This window comes from Xyrauchen texanus, chromosome 6, assembly GCF_025860055.1.
Source record: "Xyrauchen texanus isolate HMW12.3.18 chromosome 6, RBS_HiC_50CHRs, whole genome shotgun sequence".
Taxonomy (NCBI): domain Eukaryota; kingdom Metazoa; phylum Chordata; class Actinopteri; order Cypriniformes; family Catostomidae; genus Xyrauchen; species Xyrauchen texanus.
In genome coordinates, this window is record NC_068281.1 from 6,294,119 (window position 1) to 6,312,076 (window position 17,958).

At 37.1% G+C, this 17,958-nt stretch overlaps 1 protein-coding gene across 1 annotated transcript in view; it reads right to left on the minus strand.

The window, feature by feature from the left end:
- The window catches only part of LOC127645083 (semaphorin-6B-like), a 151,929-nt gene extending 139,490 nt beyond the window's left edge, over positions 1–12,439 (minus strand). Inside the window, exon 1 of the mRNA XM_052128602.1 lies at positions 12,174–12,439. The gene's annotated coding sequence lies outside the window, so the exon portion shown is untranslated. The remainder of the gene's footprint in view (positions 1–12,173) is intronic.
- Between the last annotated feature and the right edge of the window lie 5,519 nt (positions 12,440–17,958).

Sequence of the window (17,958 nt, forward strand, 5' to 3'; positions counted from 1 at the left end):
ACATCCCAAAGGCAAAATCAATTGGTAACCAGAACATAGTTTGAATCACTGTAGTAGGCACCCACATTAGAGCTGTTTAAGATCTAGGCTACACCAGAAATAAAGGGAGGGGGAGAGAGAGACTTGATTAAATGATCTAATTGCAAGCCACCTGCACACTAAAACACATGTGCTATTAGACTGCTTAAATGATTATTGAGCCCTACCAAACACATTACCGACCAATCAAATACCAGCTTTAAGGGTCCATGAGTACTTTGAGAATAAAATAAACTAGATTTTAGCATTTTCTGAAGAAAATGTGAGCATTGCCTGCCCGTACAAAAGTCACTGCTACAATGCTAGGGTGTTGCCAGGGCATTGTAATGTGGTTGCTAAGTGTGCATATTGGTTTTCATCACATTGCTGGTTGCTAGGGCATTGCTAGTTGCTTGCTAAGGTGTTCTGGGTGGTTTCTAAGCAGTATCTAACTGGTCCAAATTAAAAGAGCAAAGCAGCCAATCTAACAAATTACTCTAGTATTCTGGTCCCAAGATCGGGTCGTTCCTTCATTCATATCTATGGAATGTTTTGTCCATTTGATCATCCACCAGACAAAAATCACAAGTTAAATTGCTTAAGAAAATAATAGCACACCCCTCTACAGAAATTGCATGATTTCAGGTATCATTAGCATTCATTAATTTGGTGAACTACTGAAAATGCAGCTGGCATAAAAATATGGATTGATAAAAAGTTAAAATACTGCATTACCCATTCCATGAGTCCCAAAGTGTGATTCAGGAAGTGGGGAGTGGATGACAGGCTGTTTTTTCATCAAGCTCAAAAAAAGTAAAAGAACGGAACCAGATTACACAAAAAGCCAAATTCAATCAAAGAAAGCTTTAGTTTTAATGAAGGGTTCAAAAATAAATGAATAGGTATTAATGGGTCTTTTAATGACATTTCAGTTGCAATTAGATGTAGGTTTGATATTCAGAAGACTCCTTAGAGATACATTTGTGAGATTCTTGCAAAACTATCTTATTTGATTTTTCAAATGAAAATTAAAAAGACACTATTGCAGTGACCCTTTGGTTTCAGAATGAACAGAAATTTACATAACTCTTACACACTATATTTCAAAGCTTCACCTAATGTAACCTGCACTTAAAACATCAAATAGCAGTCGTTGGAATTAATTGATAAGTTTGGAGTGTAGTATAATAGCTCAGTGAGCTGCCTACCTAGACAGCAATTTAAGGCATCATAGACATGCTCCCTACATGAAGTCTGTTCATTATGGTAGCAACATTATGCTGTCTTTGGGGGGTTTCCTTTGCAGAGAGTGTAGTCTGAGAAAGCAGAAGCTCATTGCAAAATTAACACGATGCCTTCAATAAGAGACGTTTTGCCACCTGTTTGGGGGTGGGGGTCGCTCTCGAGTTTTTCAACACTAATGCAGCATTCCATTCAACTCAGAAAGTCTGATTTTCCAACTTCCTACTAGGAGAAGAGCAATGGAATGATAGTTGATGTCGGAACTCCAACTTGGAAACTCAGCGAAAATTTCAACTCCGATTTCGCCGAGATGCAGGTGCGTGATGTCACACAAACACGTCGGCACCCGGGGAGATATAGAAATTAAGTGATAAACATTCACTTTTATTAAATAGTATATTGATAAATGAGCCAAAGTTCCAAAATTACATGATATTAAAGCTTGTTTAACAAACACCTGCAGAAACAGGTGTATGAAACATGGTACACTATGCTCTCTTTTTATAAATGTACCCCTGAAGCACAAAAACTAGCGTTACAGCATTGTTTATCAGTTGGGTTGCTAGGAGACATTCAAACACCTGCTAAGCTAACGGTAGCATTGCAGTTTTGCTTCCTTACTCAACATATTCCGAACAGCTTGCAATGGAATGCCTTTATGGTATGAGATTGGAGATGTCAAGTAGGAACATCCCACATCCGACTTGAATGGAACGCATCATTAAATACGGGACAAATCTTCCATAATTTCTGCCAAACATTTGGCAAACTTATGCTAATGACAAAGTCTACTGGAATCAACAGTGCATTGAGTCTCCTGTGCACTTTAAGAGTGCTATTTGAGTGGCGAGCTATGTTGATTTCTATGTAGAGAGCTCTACATAAGTCACTTAAGAGGTTCAATTTCCATTAGGATGCTGCCTTGAAAGGTAACTGCTAATCTAGACAGTAAACGGCAAGGCTGCTCACTAGGTTTTGGAACAGAGCTACTGTTTCGTAAGATTCTGCTTTGTACTACAGTGTACATTTAAACTTAAAATGAATTGCAAGTGGCCTGTTTGTACATTGACTGCTCTTGACAAATTTCCACGCAGGTACCTTGGAGAGAAAAATAAAAGAATAAAGCAATCCTAATGCCCAGGGAACAAAAATGACTAGCGAGGGAGAACAAAAAGACTGCAAGCGAGAGAACGGTAGACAGTTATTCTGTCAGTCATATAATCTCCAAAATCACATCATGTACATTTTCTGAAAAATATCCCTGTGCTCCACAACTTAAGCAACATTGCACACTTCAGAAAGTCTGAATTCCTTTCACACTTTATTCTTTCTCATTGGGGGTCACAAAGCTAAACACCCCAGCGGCATGTGACAACGCACAGATGAATTTCAAGAAATCTTTTTTCAAAGGCCCATTCAACCGACTCACTCATTAATCAAGTTATGGCTTCAGAACTGACATCGGAATCAAAGCGACCCAAGTTTCTCCCTCTTTGTATTCCTCTGCCATGTGCGCTCTGAAGAATACACCCCCTGCCGCCTGTATGTCTGGTGTCTTGGAGGGGAGGTCACTGGACTGATGCCCCTCTCCAGTGGTGCTTGTGTGATCTACATCTTCATAGATACTGCCACATTTCAGGCGCCTTTCAAAGGGGCATTTACCACTTTCTAAAAGACATACAATAGCATGGTGGGGCATCTAACTTTCTCTAGTGGTGCAGTTACCCTCAGCATGCATTAACAGATCATGGGCAACCTCAGGGAAAACAACTTTAAATGTTCATGAATTTTATAGCAAGAATGTTGCAATATTTGGAATATAGGGTGGGGATGTACCTATGTATCGGCCACCAATATGTATTGGCTAATTACTGACCAAATTAAAACCACTGGCATACAGGTATTGATTTATAATGAATTACGTACATTTATTGCATTGTAAAGTCAAAAGTAAACTTTGCATGATAACCAAAAATGTTAAGCATGTTGAATGTATAGCCTATTATGAGCTTGTACTATTTGAATGTTATTGTTAAGAACTGTAAAAACAGAAGTCCAAAATATTTGAGGTACAAAATAACCTTTTTTCACACATAAATGATCATGTTATCAATTATTGTTATTAATTTTTTTTACATTTGACCTTTTTTTTTTAATCTTGTAGGCTATTTATCTTTACATTACATTTACATTTATGCATTTGGCAGACGCTTTTATCCAAAGCGACTAACAGTGCACTTATTACAGGGACAATCCCCCCGGAGCAACCTGGAGTTAAGTGCCTTGCTCAAGTACACAATGGTGGTGGCTGTGGGGATCGAACCAGCAACCTTCTGATTACCAGCTCAGCGCTTTAGCCCACTACGCCACCACCACTCCAGTCTTTAATCTCTACCTTTTCGGCCTGTCATGTGTACAACAGATACAATCCATGTTCAATGGAAATAATTTATTGTTAGAACATTTAAATAGCTTGTGTACTTCTTTATACTTTTTAAAAGAATAATTCCTAAGCAAAACAGTGATCTGAAGACAAAATAAGGTAAATAAGTGGCAAGAAATTGCTATCATCCTATAGATAATTTCAAGGGTGTAAATTAAACAATAACAAAGGAATTAGAATGCTACTGCGCATGTTTGGTCCTAAAGCATTTCCTGTCGCTGCATTTTTATAACCCAGAACTGTCAAAACAAAATGACTAGCACATACTACACAGTCTAGCTAAAACAGAATAAACAAGATGCACATGCCATTTTTGAGAATCAAATATTAACTTGGCACAGAATCACAGACAGATCTTTCATTTAAACTGTGATAATGTTTTGGTGACCCATAGGAAATAAAGCATTTAAATGGAGGGCTAATGGCTAATTTTTCTTACTCTCTTTAGTAATCTCACATATGTCTCCTGATTTTCAAAAGAGATCTTAACAATGTCTCAAACTGTGCTCTGATTTGCCAGACTGCAAACAAAAGTCTGATTTCAATGTAAACACAAACCTTTCTCATTCAATTTTCCCAAAACCAAATTAGCTATGCCATATATGGAGCTATGCCATTCACTTATTTTTATAGCTCTATAATCTTAATGTCCACAACTGACTTACAGGTATTTCTTTCTATTGTAATTTCTCCACAGGCATTTTAGGAGAACCATCTGTGACAACGTTGAGACTTCAAATTAACAACTGAGAACTTCATACATTCTCCAGAGCTTTGAAAGAGCAGCCAGTCTGAGCAATACAGTTTTCCTCTTGGATGTTGTTGGCATCCTCCTAAACAACCTCCTGCCAAGCATTTCAATAAAATGCATGAATGGAAATATCAATACAGCTGTGAAATTATTACATATCACTTTTTAGCAATAAAATCAAGTTAGAAAAGTAAAGGAGTGTGTCACATCAATGTTTGCTATTATATACACTTTTGGCACAATCATACAGTGTGCAAACAGCAGTGTGCACACAGACCAGAAACATTCTAATGGATAAATCCCAAAAACAATTTAAAACCTGCAGTTTTGGACAAGCAGAGTGTAAACAGAGACACTCACAGAAAGTAAGGTGAGGTAGTAAATTAATATTTCGTTTCGCATCGATGGTAGCACTCGGTTACATTTAATGGCACATTCAAGCCACACGGCATGAATTGATATTCAGATAAGAGGGAGGTGAGAATAATGCAGACTGTTATGTCTTCTTGTTTACCACAAAACAAAATGAGAAGCCTACAAAACCCTGACTGGTCAGAATGTAGTGTTCCTGCTAAATGAAAGTACATAGTGTTAGCATGTGCTAAATGTAGACTATTGTTGCTGTTAAAAAATAATTTAAATGTAGACCTACAGAGTGACATTACAGTGAAGGTTATCACAAATAAAGAGTTTGGGAGGCTAATTTTGGAACATTGTGGGTTTAACTGCTGATGAAATTTACGAGCTAATTGGTGGCTAACTGCTTCTAAATTAGCCCCTTATGCCCAGTTGTTTCTATTAGCCCTGCAAACATCCTTTTTAGTGGCAGAACTTTGGGTAATGTATATTGCTCCCAACATGATATATTTTAATAGTTTCCTTTCATCTGAGCCATGTTCACAAACTGTCAGAGCTCACATATCTCTCTGAGTAATAACACAGCGGTTAGCACACATGCTCAACACGTGATGAGCCATGGCACTCATAGGGGTGATGTAAGGTTGAGTTTCATAATAACTTACAATATAACTAAATAGGTTATTAGTTATCAAGACAAACTTTGATGTTGGCTCGACAAAGCCTTGTTTGAAATTTTAAACTAGTTTTTAAAGTTTAATGGTTATTCAGACATTACAGTAAGAAAAATAACTAGCTAGCTACATTAGCACATTGCTCAACGACCTGTTCTGACTATTCTGACTTTCGGTGGGTTGCCAGATATTGAGTACACTCTGATATGTTCTGATATAATAGGATGTTATGGTTTTTATTCTAGAACTGGCTTGAATCATGTGTATGTTTGGAGCTTGATAGCTAACGCCTCAGATGACTCAAGGTGAACTATGTGAATTTCAAAACGACAGAGATAATCAAAGCCCTCTCAACTGTGCTGTTTTAAGCACATCAAATGGATACAGAATATAGATATCTGTTCCAACAGACAAACGCCGTTGAATTGAACTTTCTTATTCTGTGAGTTTTGAATTGAAACACAAAGCAGAGACTCAGAACTAAAAAAAAAATGGATTCTTAAATGGTTCTTTGTTGTAACTCAAGTTTAGCAAACATTTCATTGAATATGGTTCTTGAGTTGACTCTAATATGTTTTTTTTATTTGGGGGGGGGGGGATAAAAGGTTCTTAAATGGTAAATTTTCAGTTCTTCAAATTAGTGTTATATTACACATTTTCATTACTGCTTAATTACTTTTCAGAGAAAATCACGGCCTAACACTGTGTCCAAGCCAAGCACTTGTTCACATATACAAGCAATCTGTCCACACGGAAAGCAAAACTGTTGCACGACACAGCACAATTAGAACTTTTTGATGCTTAACTATTTAACAATAATAATATGATTTAATATGAGTTTAGTATATAGTCATGTTGAGCGGGATCAAGAACCAATGAGATTTCTAGGTGGGTGGGGCTACGAATAACTTTGCAGCAGAAATAACCAAGCGATCTACAAAACGTCCTGTCCAAGTGTTGGACCTGATTAGTCGCACCTGTTAAGGAAATCAGCAATTTTCCCTATATGTTTTTGAGACACTCTCATTATTATGTACCGACTCTAGTTAACAGTGGCGTGTGGTGGACTTTTACATTTTTAAATATTTATTTATTTTCAAATCCAATGTTAATTCCTATTTCAATTCCATTTGATATTTGCATAGCTTTCAGGTTACACCCATACAAATCTGAAATCTGATTTAACACAACTTATGATTTAAAAAAAAGTAGGCCTAAATAACAATATATGATATAAAAACAGTAACATACTTGCACATAAATGCAACAACATATATTTAAATATCCTAAAAATTGCCGTTTTCCTATATGTAACATATGTTTTCCTTAAGTCATAGTTTATCACCTCATTAATTTAGTTTTATATATGTTTTAATTGCCATATATCATATTTCTGTACAGATAGGCTTATGAAATACCTTTTAACTTTCTTTGTAAATAAGCTTGAAATACTTATATTTTTGTATGTTCATATTAACACTATTAATTAAATCAAAAACTCATTTGCATTTTATTATATGTATAATTTTTTACATTGCTTCAAAAACAATACCTAAAAGAATACATCCATCCATCCATTATCTGCAGTATCGCCGCTTGTCCTATTTATTTTCTAATTTTCTAAGACCAAAATATCTGTGCTATGCTATTCATATTTATTGTATAGATCTACATGCCAACAACAGATACATTTGTTTCAATCTTTGTAGGGAATTTTAGGAGAAAAATTTCAAACAAAAGTGATCCTCAAATAACACACAACTGAGAACTTTATTAAGTCACCTGAGCTATGAAAGAGCAACCTTCAAGCAATAAAATGTTCCGCTAGGCTGGGCTCAGTAACACAAATACACACGAACAAACTTTAATACACCCAAATAACACCTTCAGCTCTAAATCCTCCTACATTGTTGAAAAAGAGAGTAATTCTATGGTTTGCAGACCAAAAAAAAGGACACGGCCAGCCATAACACGCAACAAAATACTAACAACAACCAGACGACACCCTTGGTCACCCGAGCTTGTGGTGCATTGAGGAGGAGGGCCCCTTGGTGCTCTTGGTCCCCAGCGATGGGTGCTTGGTCTCAGGAGAGATGTAAAGGGTAGATTGGGGGGTGCTGAGGGAGAAGTATTTGAATTAACCCAAAAAGACACCTGCTACTTTTGTGCAGCACCTGCCTGGCAGTCCTGCTGTGCTGCTGTCTGTGTGCACAGCTAAGATAACAGAGGGCTATTCACTGCTAGTCAGACAGAGAGAGTCAAACCCTCTCTCACTTTCTGTGTGTGTGTGTGCACATGTGTGTGTGTCTTACACTCTAACGCACATCGAGACCTGCTATATATGTTTCTCTCCCTTTTCTCTCCAATAAACACACACTCGCCCTCACAAACACACACTTGAACAGATGCACAGGCTCTGTTCCAAAGCCTACTGAGCTGCCTATAGCCTATGTAGACTATGTGCATTAACTATGTGGGGACCAGAATATTATAGTGGCTTGACTTTGAGTGACCCACAACTCCCTAAACACAACATAGCTCTATGTTGAATACCACTTAGAACACCTTAAGCTCGTGCCACACTAGCAGACTCAAAACAACTCAATTTTGGCCAAGGGTGTCACACATGCAGACTGTTTTGCTGAGATCTCACTTTCTTTAGTCAGAGGTATGACACACTTGGTGATTAAGAATGGTGGAGGAGTGACAGACATATCAACTGCCCATATGCAGCTTTCAGTGAGAAAATAAAATGACGTTCAATAAAAACAGACTTTTGTGTCTCCACTCTGAATAATTTAGTCATTTTAGTGTAGGAGCAAAATGGAGGAAAAATGCTTGGCAGAATCACTTTGGAATGCAATAAGATTTTATGATGGTCTGCAGGTGAGTGCGATCACAGATGAAAACGTTCAGATCATCTTGACGTCTTGTCAGTTCTTCAGTAAAAGAAGATGCTGATTGGTCACTTGAAGAGAACACATGAGCCCGCCCCAGTGATAGAACAATTTTTTCAGTCATGTCGGATCCTTTTTCCCAGTTGCTGGAACCATTAACTAAGCAGGGAGTTCTGATGGTCAAGTGATTAAAGACCTCCAACTGGCAGACACTAAAGCCCAAAGTATACTTTGATGGAGCGTCTACGTACAGTTGAATGCTAGTCTGTCAAAAGTATACTTCATATGACTGTTCGCACATGTACATGCGTTTGGCGCATGTGCGCTACGTCTGCTATGAGATCCTGGACTATTTGTCTTCAGGAGTTCAGAACCATAAATATTTCTTTATAGTCAAGTCAAGTCATTTTTATTTGTATAGCGCCTTTCACAACACACATTGTTTCAAAGCAGCTTTACAGAAGATTTACCAGAAAATGAGTCCTTCGGACTTGAGTTGTACAATTACAGATATCTCCTGACGTCCTCAAACATGCGCGTTTGACGTGCACATCCACTGTTGTTGTGTTTACCTTTGTCTTCTTTTGATAAGCGGTGATTACATCTGCTTCTTGCGCTTCTTCCTGACAACATAGTTTCAAATGTGAGTGTCGCCACCTTCTGATCCAGGGTGGAATTGTAAATGTACACACACACACACACCCCAATGTTCAAGCCAAAACTACACTCTGACCAAAGTTTGGGCTTAATGCTTGCTCATCTCCCTCCACCTAACTGGCAGAGATGTCAATGTAGCTCACACCTGAACATCACTGAAAAGATTGGCTAGTGTGCCGCTGGCATTAGAGAACACATAGCAACTCCATTGCAATCTCCCAGAACACTGAAACATCATCCCAGTGAGTTTTGCACAGGTTAGCACAACAATGGTTCTAGTTCTCTAGAAATATTCCATTGTTCTTTGGAGCTTTGGCTGTTTTTAAGACATATGATTTTTCAAAGTCACCTATGGGTAAAACAAATAATAAAAATAAATCAAAGAATGCCTAAGAGCACAAAGACAACACGTCAGCAAATATAGGGAGTTAAAGGCAGGTTGAGGCCAGCTTGTTTTGCAACACCTTGACATAGGGCAATTCCCGGCTGTTACTGTATAATGGATAGATGTTCTTGCATTCTTTCACATGAATATTATCATGATCTTATTTTACATAACTATTATTAGTGCGTCACTTGTTGTGATTGTTTTGGACATGGCACTATAGTAAATCCTTCTACAAAAAGTACCATGGTACAACCATATTTTAGGGCATAATACCATGGAATTCTTTGAAGTGCCTTGGAGAACAATACTGTATATCAGGGGGTTGCAAACTTTCTGATGCCAAGGACCCCCTTTATAAAAGGTAGCTATTTATTTGTTGTATAAAAAGACTAATTATAACTGTGAAAAATAGTGACCTTAATATTATAAATAAAACATGCTGTCAGCTAAATTAAATAATTGTCTATGTTGGGGGCCTGGGTAGCTCAGCGAGTATTGACGCTGACTACCAAACCTAGAGTTGCGAGTTAGAATCCAGGGCACGCTGAGTGACTCCAGCCAGGTCTCCTAAGCAACCAAATTGGCCAAGTTGCTAGGGTGGGTAAAGTCACATGGGGTAGCCTCCTCGTGGTCACTATAATATATGGTTCTCGTTCTCAGTGGGGCGCTTGGTGAGTTGTGCGTGGATGCCGCGGACCATAGTGTGAAGCCTCCACATGCACTACATGTAACACGCTCAACAAGCCATGTGATAAGATGTGCGGATAGACAGTCTCAGATGCAGAGGCAACTGAGATTTGTCCTCTGCCACCCAGATTGAGGTGAATCACTACACCACCATGAGGACTTAGAGCGCATTGGGAATTGGGCATTCCAAATTGGGGAGAAAATATATAATTGACTTTGTTAGAAATAATTGTCACTAAATCCAAAACGTATTCAGTTAAATTAAAACATTATCTGGGATTTATTTTTATACTTTTAATTAAATCAACAGTGTATCTTTCATCAAACACACATATGATTAATGTCATGATTTCCAACCAGACTTTAGAAGCAGAATGAACCAAAAAAGTTAACTTTGCCCTTAAAAATTTATTCTATAAGATATTCTATATTCTGTTAAGGGCTCTCTTGCAACCTGCCCCCCTGCAATATACATCCTAAAGATGACAAATAATCATAAATAATATTTACTTTTAAGCTACAGCATTATTTTGTTCATGTTTGAATGCAGAATTAACTTAATATTTATATTAACTTAAAGTATATTTAAATTAAGCTTTAAATTATTCAATGTAGAAAGTACTTAATGTTTTCTGCTATATTTACTTCACCACAAAATTATAATTATTTTTTTAATGCTTGTTACCATTTAGGATTCAAGAAATTGCATTATAGTACCCTTACAAAAATATCACCATGGTAACCAGTTTCCACCAGCTTACTTTAATTATGATAGTTATAGTTACTGCAATAAAATTATATTAACTTAGATTTTCCCCAAACTGTTATAAAAAATATTTTGAAATCTTTTTACCCTGAAGAAGATACTAACTTGTACTTACAATTTTACTGTAGCAACAATAATTAAAGTAACTTGGGTATTTTGGAAACCTGGTTAATATGGTAACATTTTGTGAAGGTAGCCATTAATTGCAGTGGTATCAAAGTACCATGATATTAACACCTGCTGGAACCATCACATTACCATGGTGCCACCACCATCTCTTTAAAGGGTTGTGTATAGTAAAGTTTTGCACATCAAAGGTTAGGTTTCTTTGGAAATAGGGGAACAAGGTTGACCTTATAAATTATGCAAACCTACACAAGCCACATAAACATACAATCATCACATATAGAGCTTTAAGCACAAAAGCTTGATTAATTTTGTGATTGCATTTAATTCATGCGTGTACTCCCCAAAGCTCAATCTAACATGATCCTCCATTCAACCAATATACAAGAGCTTTGTCTTCAAAAACACTGTTGACATGTTGACGTGTGCTTTTCATAAGCCTGACACTGGAGAGGTTTGTTTAGTACTAGCAAGAGGCGTATATTCAACATCAGAGGACCTTAGGATTCCATGCATTCACTACAATAGATGGATTTGCATTGCAACCACACAGCAGCAGACCTCCCATGCCCTGCACGTGAGTGAATTACAAACTTTTTGTTTAGCAAGATATAGATCTTCATGCATGCTCTGTAAGACACATGGCTGGAGACCAATAAGCCCTGTTTGTCAAAAAAAAGAATCCCCTAGTCAAAAATCCAAAAAGCAATGCATACAGGATTCATGTATTGCAACCAATCCTAAAGGTTCCAGATTGGAAATGTTTACATACAAATCTAAAATAACAAAAGCGAGATCTTTTATAACACTTAGTTTCCAACAGGACTTAATGTCTCTACAGAACAATTTTTCTATGCACAAGCAATTTAAAGAAAATGTTCCAGGATTTTAAAACTCCTGCAGCTGCCCTGTAACTGAACTGTCAAGCAGCATTATTCCAGTTCCAGTTTACCTATCACCAAAGATTGCACCATATCCAAAATGACTCGAATAATTAAAAATGATCTAAACTGATGTTTAGGAAAATTCTATTCAATTCAAATTTCTTTGGGATTTTGTTACCATCATGGATAAATATATTTAACTCTATATTAGTTAAAGGAACGTAGGATACTTTAATTCCTTTCTGTGCATTTAATATTAGTCAACCGCAACTGTATGGCTTACCTGGTAAGTTGGACGTCAGTGCGTTTAAACCCTCAAGGTGATGCTTCTTGGCGCAGGATGCGGGACAAAGCCGCGCTCTCCTCCGGGCGAATAAATTCCTCCTTCCTTTCACCTACCTCTCCTCCAGACCGATCACACGCACCGGGCTGACACCGATCCGACACGGGTGTTTTTGAGCGGGTCGGGTGCGCACCGGCTGTTTAAAGCGCAGTGGATCCGTTTTTTCCACGCGCTCACGGAGACACAATGTCTTTTTCCGAATGAGATGGGAGACGGTGATCCGGTGCAGACGCTATGCTGCTGTAATTCGGTGAGGGTAGGTGTGGTTGGTTGAACGGGTGACGGACGGAGACCGACGGAGACAGACAACCGTGGCACGGATCCAAAAGAGCAGCCCTGCGTTGAGACGGGCACGGCGCAGTGCGTGTGTCCACTGAAACGCTTTAAAATGTAGAAAGATCAGATGCATATGAATATATGAGTGTCGGGTTCAATCCTTAAATGGTTTAGGATATAATAACCTTGGGTAATAACGCCACGCATCCTCCCGGTGCGTGTTCTTGGCGTGGAATGAGCGGGTCTCTTCAGCTGATGAATCAGCCTGTGCGTGGATCGGTTTTGCTGTTGTGTGCGTTTCTGTCAATAAATATATATTTATTTATTTATTTATTTCTCTCTCTCTCTCTCCTTCACACATGCATATATTAAGTTTAACTCATACATACACTGAAAAACCGACTAGTATGATTTACTTACATTTTATTTCACAGTTTTTTCGTCATGGTATAAAAAATAAGTCAAATCTACTTAGCTTCATTACATAATATTGATAAAAGTGAATGAGTTATTTTAACTTAAACATTTTAGTACATACCGTAACTTTTATTTACAAATATGATATACATGATACCAGGGCTGGACTGGTAATCTGGCATACCGGGCATTTTCCCGGTGGGCCGATGCACTTTTGGGCCATTCAGGGGCGGAATGGCTATTGGGAGAACCGAGCGGGCCAGTGGTTAGGCCACGAAACGTGCCGAATGGGCCGCGTTAAGCAAAACTGAGCCACCGCGTCGTGCAGAACGGACCACAAAATGGCACCGCAATATGCAGAAAAGGACAGCGAACATAATAGTATGTATATTACCTTTAAAATATGAATTCACATGTTCAAATATGTACGTCTGTTTGCATCTCTTTGACAGCTGAAGGGTGTGTGACAATGAACAAGGAGGAAATATGGACATTACTTTGAATCCGTTGAGCGGAAAAACAAAAAAATCATAAGAATAGTGTTTGAAAAAGTAACTTAAATGTGAATTAATTTTTGATTAAGTAATATGTTAAGTAATCTGATTACAAGTAATTATTAATTTGTAGTGGATTACTTATTTTGAGTAATTTACCCAACACTGGTTATTATGTACCACATTATAAGGAAGGCTCCCACAGGGCAGCTTAATGTAATGTAGTCTATGACACAACATCATCTTGCGTTACTGGTAATAGTAGACTTCAACACTTCGAAAAGTGAAATAAATTTGACTTATGTAACTGGTCTTCTCAACCCGCTCTGAGCGGGATTCGAACAGGAGTCTCCACCATGGGTGGTGGGCTTGCTAACAAGGAGACTAACTAGCATCAGCTGACCATTACACTTATTTTATTTACCAGTGAAATTTACTCGAATTAGCAAATAAACGTGACAAGGTTTTCTATGTTAGAATGATACATGATTACACATCCTAAAGATATCAAAGAATCATAAATACAGTAATATTTACTTATAAGCTAGAGCGTTCATTTTTACATGTTCAAATGCCTAATTTACTTAATGTTTTTAAGTTCACGCTTTAACTTATTCAGTGTAGAAATTAGCCTACTTAATCTTTTCTCCTATATTTACTTCACCACAAAATTATAATTATTATTAATTCAATGCTTGTTTCTATTTAGGATTTTTTTTAAAAACACACACACACAAATGTATGAGATCTCAATAATATGTCAATTTATTCTTATTGCGATTAAATGTGGAGCAAAAGGAGCCTTTGTCTTAAGTGTCCAGGGGTTGGATTCACAAAACTTTAGTTAAACGTACACTGTAAACCCTAATGTTGACATTACTGGAAAAATCAAATTGTCTTAATTAAACATTAATTGAAATGTGAAGTTTTGGTCTCACAACCCAAATATCGAAGTTCTTTGAACTTATTATTTCTTAAAAATCAATAGACTTAAGATTTAAGTGTTTATGACTTAAAAACTCTTGAGTACAAATTTGAGGCTGTGGGAATAAACACAACACCTTGACTTATTGAATTATGTTTACTTCCTTGCATTCAAACAGTTGTTATTAAGAATGAATTCTTTTATACTCATATTGTTTATGTTGTTTTGTTTGAAATAGCTGTTTCATGATTTTAGTTAGAAAATAAGAAGAGAATAGCAGTGAAGACGAATTTTAATCTTAAGAATGTTTCATAAATCCGACTTACATTTGTCTCCTGTGTTGCAGAAGAGGTCTGACCAATGTCTTAAACTGAGCTCATATTTGCCAAGATACCAAACTCAGAGGTTTCAATATGAACTCGTCAAACGAGCATTTCTCATCAAATTCTTTCTAGACCAAATTTTCCAAACTGTGCTATCCATGTTAATTGTATAGTAACAGTACTCTTACTGTATGTCAAACATTAATTTGTCTCCACTGTGCGTCAAAAGAGGATAATTATTTATTATTTATTTTTTAAGGCATAATTTAAAATCAAATTCTTTTTGCAAACTGCACAATGATGACTTACAGCTTTATTTGTAAAAACGCTATACAAATCAAAATGACTTGACCTGACATTTTTAATCTAGTTTTAGGAGAAATATCTGAAAGCTACATGAAGTGAAGTCTCTTTTAACCAGTAAAAATAATATCCTTTGAGCAATAACATTTTGTTCTGGATTGGAATAAAGCTACTTGTGAGGACCTCCAATAGATTCTATAGTTTTTCAATTAAGCAAATTAGTATTAGTTATAAATCACAACCTGGAAAAATAAAGATTCCAATTATAACCAAAGACTTTTGCAGCCTGATACCGTTCTTTTGAACTAAACCACTTACAGTAAGTATGGCGCATCAAAGAAACCCAGGATCCAATATGCTGATCTGTAAAACCAATAATGTTACATCAACTTACATACTCCTTAAATGCTAAAGAACACAGCCAGCTCAAGTACCCGATATGCATTAAAAATGGTTCTTGAAAATAAGAAAATTCTTCAAAAGATTCTGCAAAGAAACATAAGAACCTTTAGGTGTACACCAGACCATACTTCAAACCATTTGGGTTGTTTTATTGGAAATGTCAGACAATCGCTTTATATTTGTGAGGACGTTTTAAGAAAGCCGGGCCAGACAAATGGATGAATCCCACAAAACCTGTCAAGAAAATGTCCTATTTTACACCAAACGTAAGTTAGAAATGAGAAGAAATGAGAGTGTCATTAAGATTTTTTACTTATTGACATTATTTCAGTACGCACTTTTTAGCACCCAATTCTCTTAACCGCAATGCAAGAAAAGATTTAGTATTTATTCATCTTAATAGTTCTCCCTTTGTACTGCCTTTCATTTTATTTTCATCAATGTGCAAAAGTATATTTTTTATTGCAATACAGTTAATAATGGCTGTGTAAAGCTAATGAGAATCATCATTGAAAGCAATGGGAATCGTAAAATTCAAATGTACGAATGCATTACGGTTTTGAAAATTGGGGGTCAAATGTGCTTAAAAGTCTTGAAAATAAAGCTACAATGCAAAAAATAAATAAAATATGTATGGTCCAAACCGGGACGGATTACCGACCAGGCCAATGAGGCCAGTGCCCAGGTGCCCTTGACTGGCCGGGGGTGCCCTGGGCTTTAAGGCTGCGCGATCTAGTTTGGTTAGTTTCCCCCCCCTGAAAACCCTTTTGGGCATGAACAACGAACATTCTGATTCGGGAATATGACCAGGACATAGTCTTGACCGCTTTTGTGAGAAGAATCATCCAAATAAACATCCTTTGTCACTATGTTTGAGCTGCACAAAACAAGTTCTCATAAACCCACAACATTCCAGAACTCTGAATGCACATGAACAAATATATGGAAAAAATAAATCACACGATTGTCTATGACGCTTCACAGAGATAGTCTATAAGTGTGTGAAGATTATGTCTCATGTATTAATTTAATTTCTGCTTAGAGCAAAAATCCTCACCACAACATAGACAACACAACCTCTACAGTATAATGCCTTGCACATCTGTGTTTGACTTGGCTGCCACATCTGCTGAAGCAACAATAGACATGATTACACTGAGCCTATTAACTCAGTAACGCAGAATAGCTGCTGTCATTGTGATCTCACCTCAGACAGAGGTCACCAAACAGACATGACCCGTTTCTTTCCCCAATACTTCCAGTGGCCCCAAAAAGTACTTCAATACAAGCCACTTGTATGTCTGATTGACATTGTCATTTCTAACACATTTTTCAAGCAAAACATTTCACAAATAGAAGTTTGTTGGGTTTAAAATGATAAAACAATAGATAAACGGTTGTCAAACCACACACACACACACACACACACACAGAAAGAGAGAGAGACAGAGAGAGAGAGACATGCACGTGCACACACAAAAGGTTTTCCCGATGGACTCACAACCAAGACGTGAGGGATATCAGGTTCAAAGTCTGACTGATAGATTCACCAGTACAACGTGATTCATTAAAGTTTAAAAACTTTACAAAGACTCTGAACCACAGGATAAAAAGTGCATGCATGCATTTTTCAAGGGCATTTCCACATCACAAAACAATGCTTAAAGGAATAGTTCACTCAAAACTTTTGTCATATACTAAGCCGATCTCATGAAAAGTCATTCATCATTTACGAGGTGGCTATTTCGTGTGATGTCGCACGATTTTGTTTGCATAAATTCCAAATTATAATGCAGAAGTGTGAGTTTCGTGTATGAGGTGTTAAGGACATGCCTATTAATATTATGCCGTTACCCAAACCCAACCGATCAGTAGAGTGTGTAAACATGATAGGAAGCTGTTGTGTGTGACAGAAGTAATTGTCACGTATTAGATGGAAATGATGTCCAGTGACGTCATTGGCTGTAGTGAAAGTCGTAGGAATTCATACGAGTGCAGTCGCACAATATCATACGATCTAGCCAAATTTAGAAAAGTTGTACGAATCCTCACGATTAGTGAGAGTGTGTTGCATATACTCACCATTATGGCGTTCCAAAACAATATGACGTTCTTCCGTGGAACACAATAGCAGCAGTGAAAAACATCTTTATACTCAATGGGGTGTTGTTACATTTTACGTAGTTTAATGACTATTAATGACTACTGTATTTTACCGTAAATGTAACTTTTAAATGTTTTTTGTTTTTGTTTTGTGTTTGTGTATGCTAAAATTTAAATTATAAAAAAAATCATGTATTTGGGTAGTTATTCATTTCAAAAGATCTTCCCTCCCTTTGTAAGTAGTTTCAAAGCTGAACTGTAAATAGAAATACTTTGAGTAGCTTCTCAAGCTAATATCGAAGCTTTCCCGACACTGCTCATGACTAAATAATGACAGAATCTTTATTTGATCATATTAGTAAGCCAATATACTGTACACCACTACAATCAGTACTTGTATTCATTTTTTTAAAAAGGGGGGGGGACCACAGCCCGTTACATTAATGAAACATTCTATCACACTGTAATCCCGAATAAGTTAG